Below are 23,622 nucleotides of genomic sequence, written 5' to 3'. Positions count from 1 at the left end.
CAAAATATGGAACGCTTCACGAATTTGCGTGTCATCCTTGCGCAGGGGCCATGCTAATCTTCTCTGTATCGTTCCAATTTTAGTATATGTGCTGCCGAAGCGAGCACGATAGGCGAGTGCGCTCTGAGGGTATATAAAGCAGAGAATACGAAGACTTTTACAGTTATGGTGACCATACTGCACTGCTTAGAAAAAACTAAATTTTGAAGACGTATGACATCGTGTATGTCATACACACGGTAATTGTATCTTTGTGATTACAGCGAAATGAACTCTAATTATTTCTCTAACCCTCCAACGTTGTATATGCAAATTAAGGGACCATGGGAAATTGGCCCTCGGCCCGCGCGACCTCTGCGCGCCTCCGGAGGGCGCGAGCCTCACACTCGGTCACGTGGCGCGCGCGGCCGCGCTCCTCTTCCCCGCCGTCCCAGCTGGGCCCCCAGGGGTCGCACGCGGGGTTCCACCGAAAACCGGGCGGCACGGTGTCCCCGAAACTACGCGGGGCGGCGCGTGCGCGGCGCTAGCACATTTTGGGGGACAAGAGGCGGTGATGCGCACGGGGGCCCCACAGAAATCGGGTCGGGCCGTCCCCGCGGCAGGACCCGTGACCCTGGCGAGAGCTGGAAACGCCGGTCGTGTACCGGAAGGGGCCGGGCAGGGTGGCCCGGGGCCGCAGCGCGGAGTGGTTCACGGTGCGCCGCTGCTTCCCCTGGGGTGGTCGGGCCCTGCGCCCAGTGCTTGAAGCCAAGGGCAAGGGGGTGAGTGTCCGCTTGGGGCCAACGCTTTCCATGGTGTGACTCGAGGTGTGGCAGACCGGGAAAGGTCGCCAGGCTTTGGTCCAGCACTGGGCCGGGCCCCTTAGCTGACCCGTGTCCTTCCCCTCAATTTGCACGTTAGAAAACAAACTCTAGTTGGTTAATCAAGGCCAAAATTAGCCTGCCAGTCGTGAAAGAAGTTGGGATTTGCAGGCAAGTCTGGTTTCAAAAACCGATCTTTTCCTCTTCACAGTGGAACTCGAGCGAGGAAAGATTTGGGACCAGGAGTGCGGCCTCCCCTTTTGGACAATGCTCCCAAGGCCTTATTGGCTCAGACTTTCCTTCCTGCCCTAGTTCCCTCACCACACAGCAAGCATCTGTGACGTCAGCGCCGGGGCTGCAGGGCCAACAAGAAGTGGTTTGTGTTGCTGTGGCCGTTCGGTTCCAGCGAGGGAGCCAAGCAAACGTGGAAGAGCATTCTCAGTGCTGAGAGGGACTAGAAGGGAAGAACATGGGGTTTAGACAGTGACTGGGGAATGAAGGTGGGCAGGAGCGAAGGGGACATTTGAACTGTCGCTCCATACGGATGCAACCCTGAGAGGACCTGACAGACAGTGCCAGGCAGAAGATGACCTGGGAGCTACCTGAGTCAATGTCACCCATCTGGGCAAGTCCTTCAGGCAGGAGAAGCCACTGTGGAGGTAGGTGGTGCTCCCGGTCATGCTGTGGCTCAGCGTTGTGAGCCTGACTCAGACCACAGCCAGGGAGCACCTGGCCTGGCCTCTGGGTACTTTGGAGTCCCTCCCCCCACCTGTCTTCAGTGAAATGGAAATCAGGTGCAGGCTGCCCAGCTTCTCACCTGACCTCTGTCTAAATAAGCAGTAAGCAAACACAAACCTCAGAATGCTAATACGGCCTTCACTGAGGGAAAAGAGCTAATTTGGGCAATGATGTTTCCCTCAGATTTGCAAAAGGGAATTGCAAATAACCAAAAAGCGTATTAGCATTGATGGGAGATGATGCTAATCTTCAATTAGCATCCACGTTTTTATTCATTTATTTAGAAGAAGAGCCTTTTCGTCACAGTCAATGCGCACACGTGTCACAGTGACAGGTACATCTCGTGGGTTCATAACTGCCTTATTGCGAAAACCAGCAGGAGATGGACCAGGTTGTTCACCATTTCTGGCTACACGAGTAGGTGTTATTTTGAGCCAGAGGTGGAGTTTGGGTGTTTTTTTGTTCTGTTTTATTTTGTTTTTTTGTTTTTGTCTGTTTTATTATTGAGCAGTTGTGTTACAGAGGGATGTCTGAGTTCTAGTTTCCCTTCCTTCCTGCATCTGCCTTTGTGACCTTGCCCAACTCCCTGGACTTCTCTGCAAAGTGAGGAAACCGCCCTGGAGAAGATAACCTCTCTTTCAGCTTTGACATGCTGTGACTTTTTTTTTTTTTTTTTTGTAACTGGGTAACTGAAGGACTTTTTTTGAGACTCCAATTAGCAACGTGTAAAAATTGAACACTTTTTGTTTTCTATTTTAGAAGGGTGGAGCATGCCAGTCATCCTTGGGGCATAGAATATCCCGGGAACAGTCCACAGGGCGGGCTAGGGTCTGGGACCTACTGAACCTTGTGACACTCGCCCCTGAGCCCCAAAGGCCCAGCATGGAGGGAGGGGGAGGGCCGGGATGAGAGGAGACGAGGCAGATTGGATGTGGCATGAAGCTGGAGGACAGATGTATGGAGGGAGTCGGTAAGGAGAGACCCAAGGAGACGGACACCGAAAGCAGGGAGGAGTACATGGGTGCCAGAGAGAACTGCACGGTCTCAGAGCTGCAGTGGGAGCCCTCGGCTCCTGCTGGCCCTCGGAGCTGGTGTCCCCCCCCCACTCTGAGACCTGAGGTGGCCTGAGTCCCGACAGCCTTCCCTGAGTGCCATGGGCTGCAGAACCTCAAGAAAGGCAGAGTGGTCCCCCCCGCCCCCCGCCCCGCCATCGCCCCGTCCGGTCTGAGCTGGAGCTTCCCGCCACTCTGAGTGCGAGAGATCAGAGCAACTTTAATTACATTTTGATCAATGGAGAAACAGCCTGTTTCATATTGAAAACACGTCAGTGAAGACATGAGATCTCAGCATCCTCTAACATTGTAGTGTTTCCCCTGCAGCCTGGGAGCACTGAGTGTTTCCATATGTCACTCATTTGAAGGAAGAAGGGCCAGGGATTCCCATCAACCCCACCAGAGGGAAGAAGAAGCAGGGATGTGGAGACGCAGCCGTGGCCTCCTCTGTGCTGGGAACCCTGGGGATGAATGGCGTTGGGGGCATCAGGAGGCTTTACCCAGTCGTAGGGCGGGGATGTGCCGAGTTCACAGGCCTGGCCCGGAAGGTCCTAAGGCCCCAGACACAGAGCAGGACTGCGGGGAGCCTGGGCATGGAAGAGGACCCACCACTCAGGTCCTAGAAATCCCTTTGAGCAGCACGTGCTCTGACTTAAACCTTGTTTTTCTAAGCTCTCTTTTGAAGTATACTCTCCCACCTAATCACCCCAGTGTATATGAGTTTTTCCGAGTTTCCTTCTTTGCCTCCCAGTGAAGAAAACCAGGGGTGGGGGGAGGGGCAAGTAGAAGAAGATCTGTGTGCTGACAGCTCAGAGGGAGGCCTGAGGCAGGGTCAGCTGTGGCCAGAGGGACTTGCTCCTCCCAAGCTTCCTTAATCCCCCTGTGCTCACAGCCCTTGCTTTTCTGGTTTGGCCCCTGCTGTGGTTAGAGCAGTTCTAATCCATCCCAGATGCCTGACCTCAGTGGTACCCTATAATCCTGCCCCTTCCCCAGCTTGCATTTGGAGCGGGGGGTTGGGACCCCAGCCCAGGCGGTACTTTTTGACCCTCCCTGTGATCTCTTTTTTGTGCCTGGAACTTTGTGAATATCTGGCTATTTCCCCACCTGTAGGACGGTGACTCTGCTGAGTGCCCAGCACAGCAGTTTGAACACCGACTTCAGTTTTGACGTGAACAGCCCGAGCACTTTAGATGAGCTGCTTCTGTAAAGTGTTTAGGCCCTGGGCATGTGGGAGGTACATGGAAGGTATAAATATACTCGACGCATAACCACTCCTTATTCTTCTTTGGTCTTCTTTCCTTAATCTTGCAGCTACCTGGAGGAAACACACTTTTTAAAAAGTGAAAATAGCTCCTCTTTTTAAAGTGACTACTGGGACTGTTTCTTAGCTACTATAAACTTTTTGTCGTAGTAGCTTCTTTTTCTGAGTTATCTCCCTCTCCCCTGCCCCTCCTTTTCTTAGCTGTGATGAGGACTGTTTTCACCCAGAGGGCTTCAAGGCTTTGGGTCTGAGCACACAGGCTCATAGACCCACTCACTCCTGTTCACTGAGCTTAGTCTGAATCCTTCCCTTTCTTCTGATGTTCTGTTTCATTTTCATGTCTGAGAGATAAGCGCTTTTACTGATGGGGAAAAGCTAGGCCTGGAGAGGAAAGTGACAGAGCTAATCAGGGACACTGGAATTTGCTGCCAAATCTTTCTGGCTCCAAGAGCTAACTTTTGCACCTAGTTGGAATAAAGGAGTCCCATTTGAGGGTTCTGGGAGGATCTCTCTAAAATCTCTCTCTCTGTTGCCTTAACTCCTGCCTTTGAAGCCTCCTTAGCCTGAGCTGTTGCTATCTGATGGGTTCACTGTGATTTAGTCCAAGACCATTTTCTCTGGCAATCCCAGTCTAGCCTAAGAGCACAGGCACTTCGGTTTAGGGCATGGAAGGGACACTCTGTGAGGGTGCAAAAAGAATCCCAAGTCCAAGTAGAAAGTCTTCCAACTTCTCGGTGGTTCTGTTAGTTTTTCTCTGTGGGGTTGCAAGGTGAGAGGTGAGGTGACACCCCCTCCAAATACTCACGGCCCTCCCCTGAGTCCAGACAGCACTCACCCCCACCAGGGTCACACCGACGACAGCTGTGGTACAGGGAAAAACTACAATGTCTTTGAACCAAGAAAGACCACGTTTATTAGAGTCAGCAGTGAACCTCAGTTTCCTCATCTCTAAGATGGAAATAACAATTTCCCTACTTGCTTTTATAGGGTCGCGAGGCCCCATGGGAAATCCCACTGTAAAGTGCTGTGGGGAAAAAGGTAGGCATATGGTCTCCCCAGACCTCCTTTCTAGCCTCAGGCAGTTAAATCTTTCCCATACCTGGTGAGCGAGGCATTTGTGCATCAGGAACAGACCTACAAAATATGAACAACAAGATGAACCATCACATTGTGTTAATATTTTCACACCACTTAACTCTCATTAAAATGTACTTTGCTGAATTTAATATGTGATTCCAAATGACACAACATATTAAGTGCTTAATATACTAGAAATTATGAAACTATTATAGTCGGTGCCATATGAAATAATTAGACTGAATTAAACTTTAGCAGCCAAGTGAAGGAAAGACTTCAACTTGGAATGTCTTTAAAGGATCTTAAGCCACCACTGTAATCCCCAAAATAAGTGCCAGAAATTAAGATCTTTAAATAAAAACTGCAACCTAATCTGTGCTTACACCCAGCTCCTCTGGGCTTGGCTGATGCAGAGTGAGGGGCCTCGCACCCACCCCAGGGCAGGGCGTCAGGGTCCGGTCTTCAGGGGCCTCTTCCCCTGGGGCCTGTCTGGGGGTTGGTGACTGAAGTGGCTTGAATCTGGAGTAAGGCCTCCTGCTGAAGGGGCAAATCACTCTCCTTTGCCCCAAATTAGCCTCTTGTCACAAAATAGAAACAAACCCACCTTATTTAACATTTTGTGAGTCCTTCCTTCCTTCCTTCCTTCCTTCCTTCCTTCCTTCCTTCCTTCCTTCCTTCCTTCCGGGTGTTTTTTTTATGCATTTTTTCTCACGTAATCCTCACAATATGTGCATGTTGTAAACCACCGTTTTCAGATGAGGAAACTAAGGCTCAGAAAGATTAAGTGAATCATCCAAGTCCAAGGCCGTGCAATCAGAATCCATAGTGTTCACCCCTACATCACACGTGGCTTCCTCATTAGCGTGTGCGTGTGCATGGCGCACCTTACGCTGCTTCCTATTTTAATAGTGGTTCGGTAACCAAACACATTAACCTGCTCTCTGGCAGTGACTTACAACCAATGGATTTTTCACAAGCAGGGTAGGGACCATGACTTGAGAGTCTCACTTTGAATAGATTGCAGCCTACCTAACTTACACAGGAAGCTCTCTGTATTTGCTGCGAATTCAATTAAAAAAGAATGGATTCATTACCCTCTGAGTATCCTGACATAATACCCATGGGTAGCTGTCATAAACAAGACAACTTCTTATAAAGAGTAAGCAACACTTTTTTATCATAGGGAATACTAATTTCTTGGCTACTTAAGATGCCCTGTCTCAATTTACTCATATCCATGTGAAAATACTGATCCAATGGGTTGTTTGAAAAATATAAATTTGACTGTAGAGACTTAAATATATTATCATTTACTCACCAGCAAAACTAATTTTAATGGAGGCAGGAAAACTTAGCTCAAGGAAACACATGTTTATAATTAACCAAAAACGTACTTTTCATGAGTATCAGGATAAGGTTCTGCCTCAAATAATAGAAAACCAAATAACTATTGCTTTAAGATGACAGAGGTTAATTTCTCTCTTGCATGAGACAAGTTGTCTTTCAAGGTCTGGTCTGATGGCTCCACTGTGTCACAGAGCTGGCTCTTTAGGATTACAACTTGTGGCCCCAAATGGCTGCTGGAGCTCCAAGCTCCAGGCACCAGGAATAAGGAAGGCAAGAAAAGCAGAGGATGCATATTAATGCTCTGAATAAAATCTGTAACTAAGAAGGAAGTTAACAGCCTGGGGAGCCTGGATGGCTCAGTCAGTTAAACTTCCGACTTCGGCTCAGGTCACGATCTCGCTGTTTGGGAGTTCAAGCCCCGCTTCGAGCTCTGGTGCTGATGCTCAGAGCCTGGAGCCAGCTTCAAGTTCTGTGTCTCCTTCTCTCTCTCTCTCTGCCCCTCCCCTGCTCACACTCTGTCAAAAATAAATAAACATTAAGAGAGAGAGAGAGAGAGAGAGAGAACGGTAATGGATAGGCAGCTCGAATGATAATGGGTGGCCCTTGGCATACCTCCTGGCACTCAGGTAGCAGTCGATGAATGTTACTCTACTTCTTTTCTGCAGAGCATCAAGAAAGGGGAAGGGAAGTAATATTTGCTAAGAACATGTAGGAGTCCAGGGACCATGCTGGACATCTGCACATGATCTCATTCAGTTATCATAACCCTGTGTGGGCAGCAGAGCAACAGGCCAGGTAAGAGAAGAGGCTGCCATCTGGGGTGAAGCTCTGTCCACAGGTAGAGGTGAGAAGTTGGAGGGGAAAGTTGGAATGTTTGCATGAGAAGCCCAGGGATTCCTGAGAAGGAAGGATGAAGCTTCTGTCCTTGCTCTCCTACAGTCAAGTTATTATAAGTTTGCGGGGTGAATCAGATGGTGAGGACCGAAAGCCAGCGGCAGGAAAGTGTTAACTATGCCCTTAAAATAAAGTTGCCATGAGCAGAGAAAGTGAAGAGATTACAAAATTAAAAAAATAACTTAAAACCGGCAAAAGACTTGAGCGGGCATTTCACAGAATGGGAGCATCAGACATCCCCTGTGAAAGTGCACTCAACCCCATCAGCCATCAGGGAAATGCAAAATCGACTACCTCCCGGTTACCACTGACAAGTCTGAGAATGCCAAATATTGCTGAGGAAGCAGAGCCATGAAGATAAGAGAATATGTGGCTGGAGTGAGGAGAAATCAGTGCAGCCACTTTAGAAAACTGTTTGGCGGCCTTCTAACATCGGGGATAAACTGACCCCTATGACTCAGTTGTTCCATTTCTAGTTATAAACCCTACAGAAGCTCATGTGCATGTGCAGCAGATTACACGCAAAAAAAAAAAAAAAAGAAGGTTCAAAGTGGCATTATTTGTAATGGCCACAAACTGGAAACAACTCAAGGGACGATCCACAGGAGAATGGATAAATATATGGTCGTGCACTCAGGCAATAGGACGCTAGACAGTACTGAAAACGAGATGCTCGTGAAAATGAGTGAACTATAGTTACATTCAGTGTCACGGGCTGAAATGTATCCCTCCTCCATTCATATGTGAAAGTCCTAACCCCCATACTTCAGAGTGTGACCACACTCTGTGGTCTTCACACAGGTAATTATGTTAAAATGAAGTCATATGGGTGGTTCCTAAGCCAACATGAAGTCCTTATACAAAGAGGAAATTCAGACATAGACACGGGCGGGGGCGGTGGAGAGGGGTGGGTAGCCAATGTGAGAACAGCCATTCACAAACAAAGGAAAGAGCCCTGGAACAGATGGAGGCATGGCTCCTGGTGTCTTGACCTTGGGCTTCTAACCTCCAGGTCTGTGAGAAACTATGTTCCCGTTAAGCCGCCAGTCTGTGGTACTTAGCCCTAGCAAACCAGTACAGCCAACAACAGGGATGAATCTTGTATACTTGACGCTGAGTGAAAGAAGTAAGGCGCAGTAGACATTACAGAATTATACCATTTATATAAAGTTCAGAGTTAGGGAGGCAAACCTATATTGTTTAGGGACACATATAGAGATGGTAAAATGGTAACAAAAACAAGGCAGGGATTGGCATAAATGACAGGGAAATGGGAAGGAACACATGAAGGCTTCTGGGGTGGCAGCAACATACTATTTATTTTTTGGGGGGGAGGGGCAGGTAGAGAGAGAATCCCAAGCAGACTCTGTGCCATCAGCGCAGAGCCCAACGCAGGGCCCAACGCGGGGCTCGAACTTGCCAACCACGAGATCATGACCTGAGCCAAAATCAGGAGTCGGGCATTTAACCCACTAAGCCACCCAGGTGCCCCAACACTCTCATTTCTTCATTTGGGTGCTGGTCACTCAGGCATTCTGCCTCTAGTTATTCATTAATCTGAACCTTTATGTTTAGGGACTTTTCAGTGTTTATTTGCAGTCAAATGTAAAAACAAGAAGGAGAAGGAGGTGGGAGAGACAGAGAAGAGGGGGCTTGGAGAGGAGAAGAAAGAGAAGAGGGTAGGGAAGGAACTCATGGGCTAACCCGGTACCAAGTGGATTGGTCTAAGGGTCTGTGAGCCCACAGCGACCACAGCTATATGTAACTGGAGGGTCTGAAGGTGGTGTTGCCTCTGAGCACATCACCTGAGCCCAGAATCTCAGGAAGAACTCCCTCCCCTAGAGAAGCCTTCAGACCTTTGTAATCTAGGGAAAGCCACTGCCCCTCTCTGAGGTTGGTTTCTCCATCTTTAGACTGGGGAAGGCTAGACTGGGGACATCACTACATGTCCTAAGGCTCTTTCTGTCATTAACTAGGTTTCTGCTCAATGTCATCTCCTCCAGGAAGTCTTCCCTGACCACTTCTTGATGATAGCACCTCCTTTCTTTCTGTTTCCTTTTTTTTTTTTAAGTACTTAATATTGGTGATAGGTATTTATCACTGAAATCATGTCAAATATTTGTTTATTTGCGCAAGCAGAGCAGGATTTTCATTTTATTTTTAAGTTTATTTTTGAAAGACAGTGAGAGAGGGGGGTATGCGCTCGCATGCGCACCCACACAAATAGGGGGGAGGGGCAGAGAGACACACACACACACACACACACACACACACACACACACACACACACAATCCAAAACAGGCTCCAGGATCCGAGCTGTTGGCAGAGCTCGATGCAGGGCTCAAACTCACAAATGGCAAGATCAGGACCCCAGCCGAAGTCAGATGCTTAACCGATGGAGTCACCCAGGTACCCCAGGATTTTCATTTTATTACCACTCTACCTCCAATGCCTAAAGTAGTGTTTGGCACTCAGTATAGGTGCTCAGTAAATATTTGGAGTTACAAAGGTGAGAGCGTTCTGTAGTGTCTGACACCTAGAAGGCACTCAGTAAAGGCTAGTTGCTAGTTTTTACTTCCCTTTTAGCTGAGACCCACCTACCCACCCACCCACATTTCCTGGGGCTGAACTCAACCAGTGTCTCCACCCCCCCACCCTCCCCGGCAACTTGGGACTGAGAAAATGCCCACAACTCACCCCTCTGGTCATTAGCAACATTTTACCGTAGCTAACATCAGAGGCTGTCCCCAGGGCTAGGGTCTCCTGTGTGATGACACCTCATCCTGGGCCACTGCTTTCCCTTGGACCCAATGTGACCCATTTTGCCCCACCTCTGGCTCTGCGCTGACAGCATGGAGCTGGCTTGGGATTCCCTCTCACCCTCTGTCTCTGCCCCTCCCCTGCTCCTGCGCGCTCTCTCTCTCTCTCTCTCTCTCTCGCGCTCTCTCTCTCTCTCAAAATAAGTAAACTTAAAAAAAAAAATGTGACCCACTTCATTTGGCCTCTCCCCATACCCTTGCCGAGGGACACAGCTTCCCCTCAGCATGGCTCAGCTGCCCCGGATGAACCAGGCTCTGCAGGCTGACAGCACTTTGAGTGTGTGGGTAGTTTCTTCCCTTTAGAGTTTACTGTTGCAGTGCAGCGTGGGGCCCTGCAAACACGGCAGAAAGCCTCCTCCCCATTCCTCCATCAGCATTAATTGCTCACTCCCCCTGTTCTTGCTGCTCGGTTCCTATATTTAGCGCTCATTCTCTCCTGCTTTGTATTAGAGGTGGCTGTTTACTTGCTTGCCTAGTCTCCCTCCTCCCCAGACCAGGCGGGCCAGCCCAGGACAAGGGGCCAGACCTCCCTGGTTATTGTACTCCTGGCATGTAGCGGAGCACCTGATGTTAACAGACACGTTTATCGAAGAAAAAAAAAAGCTTCTGCTGTTACAAATGACAGATAATAGGATTTTAGAGTTGATGTAGATGGCATTAGACCAATCTTCCTTGATATACCATCTCCAATCTGCCCAATTTAAAAGCTAATTAAGACACAGAAAAAGAAAAAAAAAAAAGTTAGAACCTTTCAGAAAAAGTGCCAAATTCTTGGCAGGCATCTGGGACGGATTTTCCCTGATGACGTGCCGGTGGGGCCGGGCAAAGCGGCAAGGTTGATTGGCATGTCTTGCCTTCTACAGTGCCCCAGAACCTCCGGAAGCAAAGCACGTAGGGGGAAGGTTTGACCCTCACTCACTGGGTGGGGTTGCTTCTGCCACATGGCCCGGCAGTGCCTCCTGTCCCACGGGTGCAGGCCGTCAGTGTCCTGAGGCCGTCCAGTGTTTCTGAGGCCGTCACTGTCCTCCCTGGGCCCTTCCGTTAGATGTGTCTGCCCACGTCCATCTGGAGACTGATAGCACCAAAAGGCAGGGAGCAGGGTGTAACCGGTGAGGGGGCGTCACCATTGCTGCAGATGCTGAGTACGTGCGTGCGTCGTGAGCTGTACAGTTGTGTTGTGGTCATTAAATTGTATTAATCCAGTTAGAGGGTCTGCAGCTTCCAGTAGGAGAGTGTAAGACATTTGTATGCATTCTGGCATGTTGGGTCTTATTTTCATGTTGGGGCTTTGTTTGCGGATTTTGGCCTTCTCTTTTTTATGTTTCTTTTGTTTTTTGGCCTTCTGTGAAATGCACAATGATTTATTTGTTTTCGTCTTCTGTAATTTGGACATTTGTACGAAGCATACAGCCCGTTGTTTTATTTTTTATTTATTTAAAAAAAATCGTTTTAACGTTTATTCATTTTTGATAGAGAGCGAGAGCAGGGGAGGGGCAGAGAAACAGGGAGACACAGAATCTGAAGCAGTCTCCATCCGGGCTCTGAGCTGTCTGCACAGAGCCTGATGTGGGGCTCGAACCCACCAGCTATGAAATCATGACCTGAGCTGAAGTCAGACACTTAAGGGACTGAGCCCCCCAGGCGCCCCCCAGCCTGTTGTTTTAATTCTTTGACGCCGTTAAGACTGTGAACTTCCTTCCGTGTACATTTCTCTGACTGTCAGATTCCAGATAAATCCATCATTTTTGCCTCCCTTTCGTGGTGAGCTGAAGAGTTTTCCGGCTCCCCATTTGCATGCCTCTCCGTTCTATGTCCCATTTCAAAAACTACCCAGGTCTTCTTTTTTCAAACATTGGTTTTGAAGCTGATGTTCAAATTTTAGCGGTGCTTATAATGTTTACATTGAATTGTGTATATTGAAGTGGTCTTCACCTCTACCGCATGGTCCAGGTACTATGGCAACACAGATTACCCCAAAACTTAATGGCTTCAAACAGAAATCCCTATTATTAATCTCTTGCAGTTTCTGTGCATCAGGAATTTAGACAGAGCACAGCAAGGGAGGCTTGTTTCTCCTCTGCAATGTCTGAGGCCTCAGCAGGAAGACTCAAAAGCTTGAGTCACTAGCTTGGCTTAATCATCGGAGGGCTAATTCACCTGTGGTTGGTGCTGGCTGTCACCCAGCTGGGGTCCTGGCTGGGGCTATTTGTCACAACTCCTACACATGGCCTCTCGTGTAGTCTGACCTTCCTCACAATATAGGGGCTGAGTTCCAAGGGCCAGTGTCCCGAGAGAGAGAGAGAGACAGAGAGAGAGACAGAGACAGAGAACCAAGGGGAAGCCATTTGCCCTTCATGACCTCCAGTCACTTCTGCTGCATCCTGTTGGTTGGGGCCATTACTAACATCCACCTAAATTCAACAGAAGCGCGTCAGTATCGCTCTGTAAGATGAGTATGTGGGATGCTCACACATATACACACGTGGACATGTACATATGTGCATTTTAAAAATTATTTTTGAATGTTTATTTATTTTTGAGACGGAGACAGAGCGCGGGTGGGAAGGGCAGAGAGAGAGGGAGACACAGAATCTGAAACAGGTTCCAGGCTCTGAGCTATCAGCACAGAGCCTGATGCAGGGCTCAAACCCACGAACCATGAGATCATGACCTGAGCCGAAGTTGGATGCTTAACCGACTGATCCACCCAGGCGCCCCTCATACGTGCATTTTTATGTTGGTGTGGTCATCTTTGTTTTTTTCATGTTTTATTTTATTTATTTTTGAGAGAGAGAGAGCATGAGCAGGGAAGGGGCAAAGAGAGACAGAGACACTGAATCCGAAGCAGGCTCCAGGCTCTGAGCTGTCAGCACAGAGCCCAACACGGAGCTCAGAATCACGAATCACGAGATTATGACCCGAACCGAAGTCGGACTCATTTATTTTTTTCTCAATTAAGTAGGCTGCACTCCCAACGTGGGGCTTGACCTCACGACCCTGAGATCAAGAGTCACATGCTCTAGTGACTGAACCAGCCAGGTGCCCTTGCATTCTCCTTTAAACTGGTTGTCATCTTCCTGGGTCCCTGGTTTATAATGAGTTAAATAAAATCTTTAGCATATTCATTTTGTATCTGTACAAGTGTAATGGTTTTACCTTTTAAAAAAAGATATCCTTTAACTGTCCTTCCCTGAAACATTGAAAAATATTTGAACATTACCTATAACAACATAGCAGGCATGATATAATGATACTTATGGACAATAGACTTCAACTATGTAGGTATAGTATGATTAGAACTGCATTAACGTTGTAAAGAAAAAAGACTGGGGGAGCCTGGGTGGTTCATTCAGTTGAGTGTCTGACTTCGGGTCAGGTCATGATCTTGCAGCTCGTGGGCTCGGGCTCCACGTTGGGCTCTGTGCTGACAGCTCAGAGCCTGAAGCCTGCTTTGGATTCTGTGTCTCCCTGTCTCTATGCCCCTGAGCTGCTCGTGCTCTGTCTCTCTCTCTCTCTCTCTCAAACATTAAACATTTTTTTAATTAAAAAAAAGAAAGAAAAGAGTGGAAAAGGTATATCAAAGTGTGTTAGACTGCTTGATATATTTAAAATATGTACTTTTGTTACAGAAGCCCAGTGATGTTAAAGTCTAAGCCTTTGTTTTTTTGATGGAGTGATGATTGTCTTATGGGATCTCGAAGGGCTTGAGAGGGGCATCCTGTCCTCTGCACAGCCACTGTGGTCAGCGTCAAGTTCTGTGGGGCAAGGGGGAGGGAGGGGGAAGGGGCATATGATGATAGTAATAGTAACAATAATAAGATAGGGAACACATACGATGTCCCAGGAATTGTGGTAAGCGGTGTTTGACTGGACCCTCACAACAGCTCTTTGAAGTAGGTACCACCAGTATTCCCATTTTACAGATGAGGAAATTGAAGAGGTTAGGAAGCCAGGAGGTTAGGGGTCTTGTCCAACAAGCACCTGGTGAAGTGCGAACTGACACTCGGGCCAACTCCCTTGCTACCCTGCATCACGTGAGAAACACTGGAAGTCCTGGGATCCCCTTCTGAAAAATCAACCCCAGTGCTGAATCCAAGCCCTCAAAATCAGTGCATCCGGGAAACAGTTACCGAGCCCTCCATGTCCCAGCCCTGAGAAAAAGACAGTCTGAGTCTTTCAAGTAACTCAGGAGCTGGGATGAGCCGGCAGGGATGGAAGCAAGAAAGGAGGGGTGCTGTGGGGGAAGGGAGGGCCGGGAGGTGCTCCCAGGTGGAGGTGCCAGCCACCTGGAATCTCAAAAGGAGGGGAGGAGCTGGCCTGCCAAAGGGGTTGTGGGTGTGGTAGGGGCAGTCAGGACAGAAGAATGGCCTGAGCGGCGGGGTGAAAATGAAACACCAGACTAAGGCCATTCATTCTAGCATCGCCCTCCCCCTGTGTCCAGTGACCCACCTGTCTCCATCCCCGGTTACCAGAAAGCCACTTTGCTCAGTGGGAAGGTGGGCACAGTTACTGTCGGGTGGGTACCTGAACGTGCCGATCAGAGCCCGCTTCTCCAGGATATTTGGACTTGGGTCACGTTGTCCCTCCCCAAAGCCTAGTGGCCTAAGATCCAGCCTGGAGCCAGTCATGGCAGTGGTGTGCAGAAGGTGTTGGGAGAGTGAGAAGACCAGGCTGTGGGGGGTCGGAGCAATGGGTCTACACGTCCTTGAGGTCCAGCGGTATGCCCGGCATGGGGTTCCATGACACGTGCTGAGTCTTTTTAACTCCTTTCTCGTTTCCTTTAGCTCGATGCAGTGCTCTTGACACTCCAAGGCAGCTGTCCTGCCCCAGCCCCTGTGAGAAGCAGATCGTTTAAGCCTCCCGGCTATAACTGAAGGGCCAGGGTGGGCTCCCTGCCAGGGGCCAGGCAGGGCACAGGCCGGCTGCAGTTGATGACTCACGGTCTGGCTTGAAAGCATGGGCTGTCTTCTGAGAGTGTCTTAAAAGATTCAGAGGAAGCTGCAGTCAATGGTGGGCTCTATGGCTGGAGGCCGAGTAGGCTCGGAGGCTGGGGTGGCCGCAAGGCGCCAGGTGCCAGTCGAAGTTGCAGGGGAGTAGAGAAAGGAAGCTGGGTGGGAAAAGTAACTGCACGGGTGCCCTGTAGTCAGAGACACACACACACACAGGCTAGCTGAGAAGCAGACACAGTAGTCACATCTCAGAACTGCCCGGTTTCTGGCCCTTCCTGGGGCTTGACAGGGTCTTCACTGTGCCTTCATGCCGTTCCCCCCTCTTTCCTGGGGCAGCCTGGGTGGTCCTACACTTCTCTGCTACAGCCCACCGAATGGAAAGCCATGGCTGGAGCTGGTCACTTCTGCTGCTGGCTGGGCTCATCCCTCCCTCTATGATTTTCTGGTTTTACTCTTTGAGGGAACGTCAAACTTCAGGTTGGGGTCACCTTGCTGTCTTGGTCCCTCTCTGCACGTTGGAATCTTACCTCAGCCACTAAAACTCACTGATGGGTTACCGGGGCCTTACTTCCCTCAGCTCTTAAATGGCCATCCTGCAGCGTTATGGCAATGTGGAAGTTTATCTAATCCGGGCTGCAATGATTAAGAAATTGCCCTACCCGTTTAAGTTCCAGGGAGAAAGAGAACCGCACAGGACCCCCCCTGCTCTGCCCATTCCAGGAAAAACCCATCTCCATTCTTTCTTACTACTCCCAGAAGACGCACTGATGACTCCCTTGTTTACCTGCCTCTCTAAGACCCCAGGCACCTCCCTTTTCTTTGAGATGGTCCTTGTTAAGGAATATTCTGTCTAGTGCAATAGCCCGAATAAAATCTTCATTATCTGGTGCCTTTTGCTTTTACAATTACTAGAGGTTGCTGGCAGCATCAGTTGGGCCGCCTATCCAGAGTCCCAGGTTCCAGTCCGGGATCGCCCAAGTCTGACTTCCCCTTTTGGCAGGTTTCAGGTCTCTGTTGGAAGCTCGCTAAGGGACCCATGCTTGCAGGATGCATGAGTGGCAACTCAGCTCTCAAGCCTGGCACTGGGAGGCGGGGCAGAGGGAACAGCTGTAACTTTTGCACGCTGCCACCAGAGGGCGGCTGCTCCGCGGAGGAGGGCCTTGGCTTCTGCACCCGCTGGCTCCTGCAGAGCCTTTAAAATGTGCTTTGAAGTGGACGCCACGCAGCGTTTTCAGCCTTCCAGCGCTTTCCCTAGTTTCTTCTACTGCTTCCCCCTCCCCTCAACCCCTTGTGGCACTCCAGGCGCCCCCTTTGTGTTCCAGCACCCAGAGAGTCCTCCTTCTCCTCTGATGCCCCTCACAAGACTCGAGTGAGCTGGAGTGAGTTTTCAAAAGCCAGCCTCTAGGCCTCCAGTGCTTGTCTGGTAACAAGGTCTCTCTCTTTCCCTCTCCCGGCCCTCTGGCCCTTGTCTCCACTGGAGACAAGTTGAAGAATCCCTACAGCTGGGAGATAGGGAGGAGAGGCAGCAGGGGCAGCCCTAAGAGGACTTAACCATCAGCACTTTGGAGCCTCACAACGTCCCCTTCCAGTGGGCAAAGCAAGAACTGCTAATCCCTTGGAGAGATGGGGAAACAGGCTCGCAGAGAGAAAGGGTGATTCGCCTCTGCTCGCACAGCTAGCGAATGGCAGGATTAGGACAGGAACTCAGTTCTCCAGGCCCCAAACCTGGAGCCCTAAGGGGGGGTGCCAAACAGTCAAGAGATAGATTGCCACTTGGCAAAATTATACTTGAGCCTCCTGCAGGAAGGGGCCCTCAGCATGTATGGGGCCAGAGACCAAAATGCAGCCACTGAAAGGACTCCATTTGTGCAATTTTCTGAATTGACATGGTAAGATGATCACGTTTGCTTTTTTTAGTACATGTGGCTACATACACGTTTTAAAAGCAAATATAGGGGCGCCTGGGTGGCTCAGTTGGTTGAGCCACTGACTCTTGATTTCAGCTCAGGTCATGAACCCAAGGTGGTGGGGTCGAGCCCCGTATCCAGCTCAATGTTGAGCATGGAATCTGCTTGAGATTCTCTCTCTCCCTTTGCCCCTCTCCCCCGCTTATGTGTGCGTGATCGCACGCTCTCTCTCAAAGAAAGAAAGAAAGAAAGAAAGAAAGAAAGAAAGCATGACAGTCCACAGTGGCCATCTCTGGTGGTTGGAATAGCAGGAGGGGGCGGTGGATTTTTGTTTTGTTTGTATCATTCAAATGATTCACTATATGTATAAAGCATATAGAACACAGAAAGAAGAATAATGACTCAGTATCTCTGACAAAAAGTCATACCTCCTTGTTAAAGAATTGGAAAACACGGGAGGGGATGAAGAAAAAAAAATTCATCAGTAATTTTGGCTCCCATTCCCCCTGTCCCCAAGATATTGATATTTTTCTTTCTGGTTGGTTTCTTTCTCTACAAAACATGGATAACAGTCTTAACCTTACAGGAACAGTGTGAAGATTGAGAGAATGTATATAATAGCGAACATTCCAGAAGTGTTAGCTGTTTCTATATATAACAAACTCGGCACTGTCCTCTATATGTTGTTCATATGCTGCTGTTTTCACTTATTTTTCATGGACAGTTTCTCATGTCAACCAGTCTTTAAAAATTATATTTTTAGTGACTGTACAAAATTGCATTATATTTACGTACAGTGTGTTGGACCTGTCCCCTGTTGTTGAACCTTTAGATTGTTTCCAGTTTTTGCTGTTAAAATAACACTGAGATTAACATCTTTAAACATCTCCCCTTGTCAGCATTTCTGATTACTTCCTTAGATGGATTTCTAGAGGCAGGATTACTGGGACAAAGGGTGCAAATATTTTTCAGGCTTTTGATTCGGGTTACCAAATTGCTTCCCAGAAAGATCTTGCCAATTTACAATCCCACCTGCAGCGCGTGAGAATGCCCGTCCCACAGCACACAAAGGAGGGATTTTTTTGGGGATGGGTGAGATTCGATTGAGGAGAAGAAGCCCTGTAGGGAGGGAGAGTTTGAATTTCAGGAGACAGAGGGGAGGCTAGAGGAGTGAGGTCTCTGGGGGAAAGGGAGGGGGCTTGGGGGCACGTTCCGTAGGGATTGCCTCGGACTCACCTCATGTTCTGAGACTCGGGGGGTGGAGGGGGGGGACAGTGTGACTGGGTGTGGATAGGCAGTCGCCGTAAGTAGGTAGATGAGAGTCAAGGGACCTGAGGGGTCTCCTTTTCTCAATAAAGTAGGAGGCTGAGTTCAAAGGTACACGATGAGGGCTGAGGAGGGAGGGACTGGAGGAGAAGATGTAGCCCTTTTACCTACAGAGACTAAGAGGGTTGACAGTTGGGTTGAGGTGTGCGACCTGGCTTGTGGTGCCACTACTCTTTTGTTGTTGTTGTTGTTGTTGTTGTTGTTTAGAGAGCGAGTGAGAGAGAGCACGTGCACACGCAAGTGGGGGGCGGGGGCAGAAGAGAGAGAGAGGGAGAGAGAATCTGAAGCAGGCTCCACGTTCAGTGCAGAGTGCAATGCTCGGCTCACCTTGAGACCGTGACCTGAGCCGAAATCAAGAGTCGGACGCTGAACCGACTGAACCACCCAGGCGCCCCTGTGGTGCCACTATTCTTTTTTTTTTTTTAATTTTTTCAACGTTTATTTATTTTTGGGACAGAGAGAGACAGAGCATGAACGGGGGAGGGGCAGAGAGAGAGGGAGACACAGAATCAGAAACAGGCTCCAGGCTCTGAGCCATCAGCCCAGAGCCTGACGCGGGGCTCGAACTCACGGACCGCGAGATCGTGACCTGGCTGAAGTCGGACGCTTAACCGACTGCGCCACCCAGGCGCCCCACCACTATTCTTAAGTGCTGTGTGTACTTGCTCTACAGTGTGCAGCCACCTGGGGAAAGTAAGACTTGGGCTCGATAATTTAAACCAAGTCCTTCAAAATATGTGGTAAACACTAGGAAACAACGGGGCTGGGGAGTCATGGTAATAAAAGTTTATGAATTTCTGGAGTTGTACCAAACTCTCAAGGAACGGTTAATTCCTATCTTATGTAAGTTTCTCCAGAGAGTTAGGAAAGAACAAATGCTGCCCAGATCTTTTTATGAAACCAGTATAATCTCCATGTAAAAGACAAAGCAATAGGTGAAAAGCATAGGCCCCTTTCCCCTACGATGTAAATATAAATAAAGTCCCAAATAAAATATCAGTGTGCTAATCCAATGATATCGGGATGCCTGGGTGGCTCAGTTGGTTAAGCGTCCAAGTTCCGCTCAGGTCATGATCTCACGGTTCGTGGATTCGAGCCCCGCGTCGGGCTCTGTGCTGTCAGCTCAGAGCCTGGAGCCTGCTTCGGATTCTTTCTGTCTCTCTCTCTCTCTCTCTCTCTCTCTCTCTCTCTCTGCCCTTCCCCTGCTCACACTCTGTCTCTCTCTCAAAAAAAAAAAAAAAAAAAAAATTAAAGAAAAAAAATTTTTTTTGAATACATTTTGATCAAGTAGGATTTATTCCAGGAATTTCAAGTTCCACATCAGAAATCACCCCATTAATAAAGGACAAAGACCATATGGTTATCTCAATTAATTGGTGAAGAAAAAACAATAATGTTTCTGACTTGTTTATGGGTATGGAGAGACATCCTTAACTTGGCAAAGGCTATAGAGCAAAAACTTAAGGCAAGCATTCACTTAATGAAGAGACTTTAAGTGCATTCTCTTTAAGATCTGGAATGAAATATGGAATTCAACTATACTGCCACCATTTAATATGTAATAATGGACGTTCCAGGCAAAGGTATCAGGGAAGAAAGGATAAGATATATAAGGATGAGAAGAGAAGAGATAAAAACGATTACTATGTAAAGGTAATATTTTCATTTTCCTTGGAAAGCAAAGAGAATGAACAGATAGTTAAAACTGTTTAAAGAATCCAGTCAAATCACTAGATGCAAGATTAACCTAAAAAAAGAAATCCATGGCATTTCTCTTCACCAGCAGTAACCAATTTCTGTTCACAAAATCAAAACAGCATGTACAGTATCTAGGAATGAACTTGACTAAGAATATGCAAGAAATCTACAGAGAAAACTTTAAACTTTAATAAAGGATGGAGAAACTAACCTGCGTAAATGGAGGGAAATATGCTCTTGGATAAAATGGCCTAATGCTACACAGCTGTCACTTATTTCTGAGTTAATCTACACGTGCAATGAAATCCTAATAAAGGTTTCAGATGTGTTTTCTGGAACTTGACAAACTCTTTCTAAAATGTGTACAGACAGGGGCAACTGGGTGGCTCAGTCGGTTAAGTGTCCAACATCTGACTTGGGCTCAGGTCATGATCTCGCAGTTCGTGAGTTCAAGCCCCGCGTCGGGCTCTGTGCTGACAGCTCAGAGGCTGGAGCCTGCTTCGGATTCTCTGTCTCTGTCTCTCCCTGCCTCTCCCATACTCATAATCTCTCTCTCTCTCTCTCTCTCTCTCAAAAATAAATAAACATTAAAAAAAATTTTTTAACGTATATGGACAAACAGAACTAAGTCAATCTTGCAAAAGGAGAGCAAAGAGCAACACATCACAGAGCTGAACAAAGCAAAACAACATTGTTTTGGCACAAAAACAGACCAATAGATCATGGAACAGAATGAAAAACTCAAAATCAGACCAGGAGTATATGTGTGGGAGGCATCACAAATCAATAAAGAAGGGACAGATTAAACCAGCTTACTGTGTGGACAAAATAAACAAGATTCCTGCCTGACACCAAATAAAAAGGTGTACTCTAGAAGTGCCTGGGTGGCTCAGTTTGTTGAGCATCCGACTCTTGGTTGCAGCTCGGGTCATGATCTCACGGTTTGTGGGTTCGAGCCCAGCATTGGGCTCTGTGCTGACAGTGCAGAGCCTGCTTGGGATTCTCTCTCTCTCTCTCTCTGCCCTCCCCCCACCCCCGCTCATTCTCTCTCTCTCTCTCTCCCTCAAAATAAATAAATAAACTAAAAATGTTTTTTTAAAGGTGCACTGTAAATTACAAAAGACCTCAGTGTAAAACTAAAACTCTAAATTTATAGAAGAAAATATAAGAAAGTATCTTTGGCACTTGGGTCCTAAGAAGGACTCTATGTAAAACTACAAAAGCCTTCTCAAACCAGAAGGAAAACAATTGATTCATTTGATGATACCAAAATGAAGGATTTTTTTTTTAATTTTTTTTTTCAACGTTTATTTATTTTTGGGACAGAGAGAGACAGAGCATGAACGGGGGAGGGGCAGAGAGAGAGGGAGACACAGAATCGGAAACAGGCTCCAGGCTCCGAACCATCAGCCCAGAGCCTGATGCGGGGCTCGAACTCACGGACCGCGAGATCGTGACCTGGCTGAAGTCGGACGCTTAACCGACTGCGCCACCCAGGCCACCCAAAATGAAGGATTTTTGTTCAAGCGAGGATACCATGGGCAATATATGATAGAATGGGAGAAAATATTTGTAAATCTAAAACTGATAAGGAATTAATACATAAAATATACAAAAAAATAGAATATACAAGTAGCTCATGCAAATCAATAAGCAAAAGAGAGACTTCTAGTTTCTGGTCCAGCAAGTAAGGACCTTGGAAGTCTACATTCTCTCCTAACAAGTAAAACATGGAACAAACTGAAAATAAACAGCTCTTCTTACATCTGCCAGAGAACTGAGCACACAGGGCAAACCACTGCTCCAAAAGTTGAAGATACAAACGGATGAATGCTCACAACTTACCAGAGCAGAAATCCTGGGAACAGTGCTAGACAGGAAAACCGGAACTGCAATTGTTGGATTTCTAGAGGCTCCATGTGGACAATTCTGAGATTCAGGAGCCCTAAGGGTGCCCGTCGTAGAGGGTGAGATTTACCTCCAGAAGCTCTACCAGCTTCTCACAGAAAATAGCAGAGAACAATCTGTTCACACTTCTAGGAGGGGGAGGGAAAAGTAACCATTTTGAAATGTGCTGGTGGACTTTGTTCTTCGTAACACCTGCCCTCAGGAGAAACTATTTTATCTGAGTCTTGCTTGTATCAGAACCTAACCAACCTGGAGGAGGGAAACTACCCAGCTCCAGCCAGCTCTAGCCATCCTGTCCCACTTAAGGGGGGAAAACTGGGAAGCACTTGTGAAGTTCACAGTCCAAAGGTCTAGGATCACTGAAGGATCGACAGCTCATCATAGGCCTCTTGGCTCCCCCTCCCCCCATGGACCTTACACCACATCACTAAAGGCCCATTACTATAGTTGCTTTTATCCACATCATGTCTGGCTTTCAACAGAAAATTACAATGCATACTCAAAGGCAAAAACACAGTCCGAAGAGACAGAACAAGCACCAGAATGAGATTCAGATCTGGCAGAGATGCTTGAAGGGTCAGACTAGGATTTTGAAATAACTACGAGGAACATGCTAAGAGCGCGGATGGATAAAGTAGACAACATGCAAGAACAGAAAGATAATACAAGCAGAGAGATGGAAATTCTAAGAATCAAAAAGAAATGAGATAAAAAACATCGCAGCAGAAATGAAGAATGCCTTTGGTATGCCCATTCATAGACTGGGCAGGTCTGAGGAAGGAATCTCCGAGCTGGAGGATATGCCAATAGAAACTTCCAAAACTGAAAAACTAAGAGAAAAATGACCCCCAAAACAGAATGGGATATCCAAGGGCTGAAAATAAGTAAACATTTTTTTAAAAATTAAAAAAAAAAGAATGACAGAAAGGAGCAAGAGAAATACTTGAAGTAATAATGACTGAAAAGTTCCCAAAATTAATGTCAGACATCAAAACACAGATCCAGGAAGCTCAGAGAGAACCAAGCAGGTTAAATGCACCACCCCCCCTCAAAACCTATACCTAGGCATATCATATTTAAACTGCATAAAATCAATGACAAAGTCTTAAAAGAAGCCGGGGGTGAGGGGAAACACCTTATCTATAATGGAGCAAAAATAAGAATTACATCTGACTTCTCAGAAACTGTGCAAGTAAGAAGAGCGTGCAGTGAAATATTTCAAGTGTTGAGAGAAAAAAAGATTGCACCAACTTAGAATTCTGTATCCTGGGAAATTATCCTTCAAAAGTGAAGGAGAAATGGGGCACCTGGGTGGCTCAGTCAGTTGAGCATCCAACTCTTGATTTCGGCTCAGGTCATGATCCCAGGGTCATGGGATCAAGTCCTGAGTTGGGCTCCACACTCTGTCTCTCTTGGGATTCTGTGTCTCTCTCTCTCTTTCTCTCACACTCTCTCTCTCTCCCTCTCTTTCTTTCCCCCTCTGCCCCTCGCCCCCACTCACACACACTCTCTCTCCCTCTAAAATTAAAAAAAATAAAGGGTAAAAAAGTAAAGGACAAATACTTTCTCAGACAAAAAATAAGGGAATTTGTTGCCAGTAAACCTGCCTTACAGAGAGAGGAAGGAAAATGATCTCAGTCAGAAAGGTGGATCCACATAAAGAAAGGAAGAGTGTTAGTGAAGGAATAAGTGAAGGTAAAATAAACACTTTGATTTTTCTTATTCTTTTTTTTTTAATTTTTTTTTCAACGTTTATTTATTTTTGGGACAGAGAGAGACAGAGCATGAACGGGGGAGGGGCAGAGAGAGAGGGAGACACAGAATCGGAAACAGGCTCCAGGCTCT

General features: G+C 47.5%; 1 long non-coding RNA gene and 1 other non-coding gene across 3 annotated transcripts in view; one reads left to right on the top strand and one right to left on the bottom strand.

The window, feature by feature from the left end:
* Nucleotides 1-107, bottom strand: LOC123584499. The gene has a single exon (XR_006705466.1). It is a non-coding gene; the product is annotated as a U6 spliceosomal RNA (small nuclear RNA).
* Nucleotides 108-417: 310 nt separating this feature from the next.
* LOC123582824 overlaps nt 418-23,622 on the top strand; it is a 57,217-nt gene continuing 34,012 nt past the window's right edge. The window contains exons 1-2 of one of the 2 annotated variants that reach the window (XR_006704591.1): nt 418-695; nt 1,012-1,459. This is a non-coding gene — a long non-coding RNA (uncharacterized LOC123582824). Of the gene's footprint in view, nt 762-1,011; nt 1,460-23,622 lie in introns of both variants that reach the window. The other variant, XR_006704592.1, reaches the window with a different exon arrangement.

The sequence above is a fragment of the Leopardus geoffroyi genome, chromosome B3 (genome assembly GCF_018350155.1).
Source record: "Leopardus geoffroyi isolate Oge1 chromosome B3, O.geoffroyi_Oge1_pat1.0, whole genome shotgun sequence".
Lineage (NCBI taxonomy): Eukaryota > Metazoa > Chordata > Mammalia > Carnivora > Felidae > Leopardus > Leopardus geoffroyi.
Note: the sequence above shows the minus strand (reverse complement) of the source record. Positions and strands in the feature narration are given on the sequence as shown.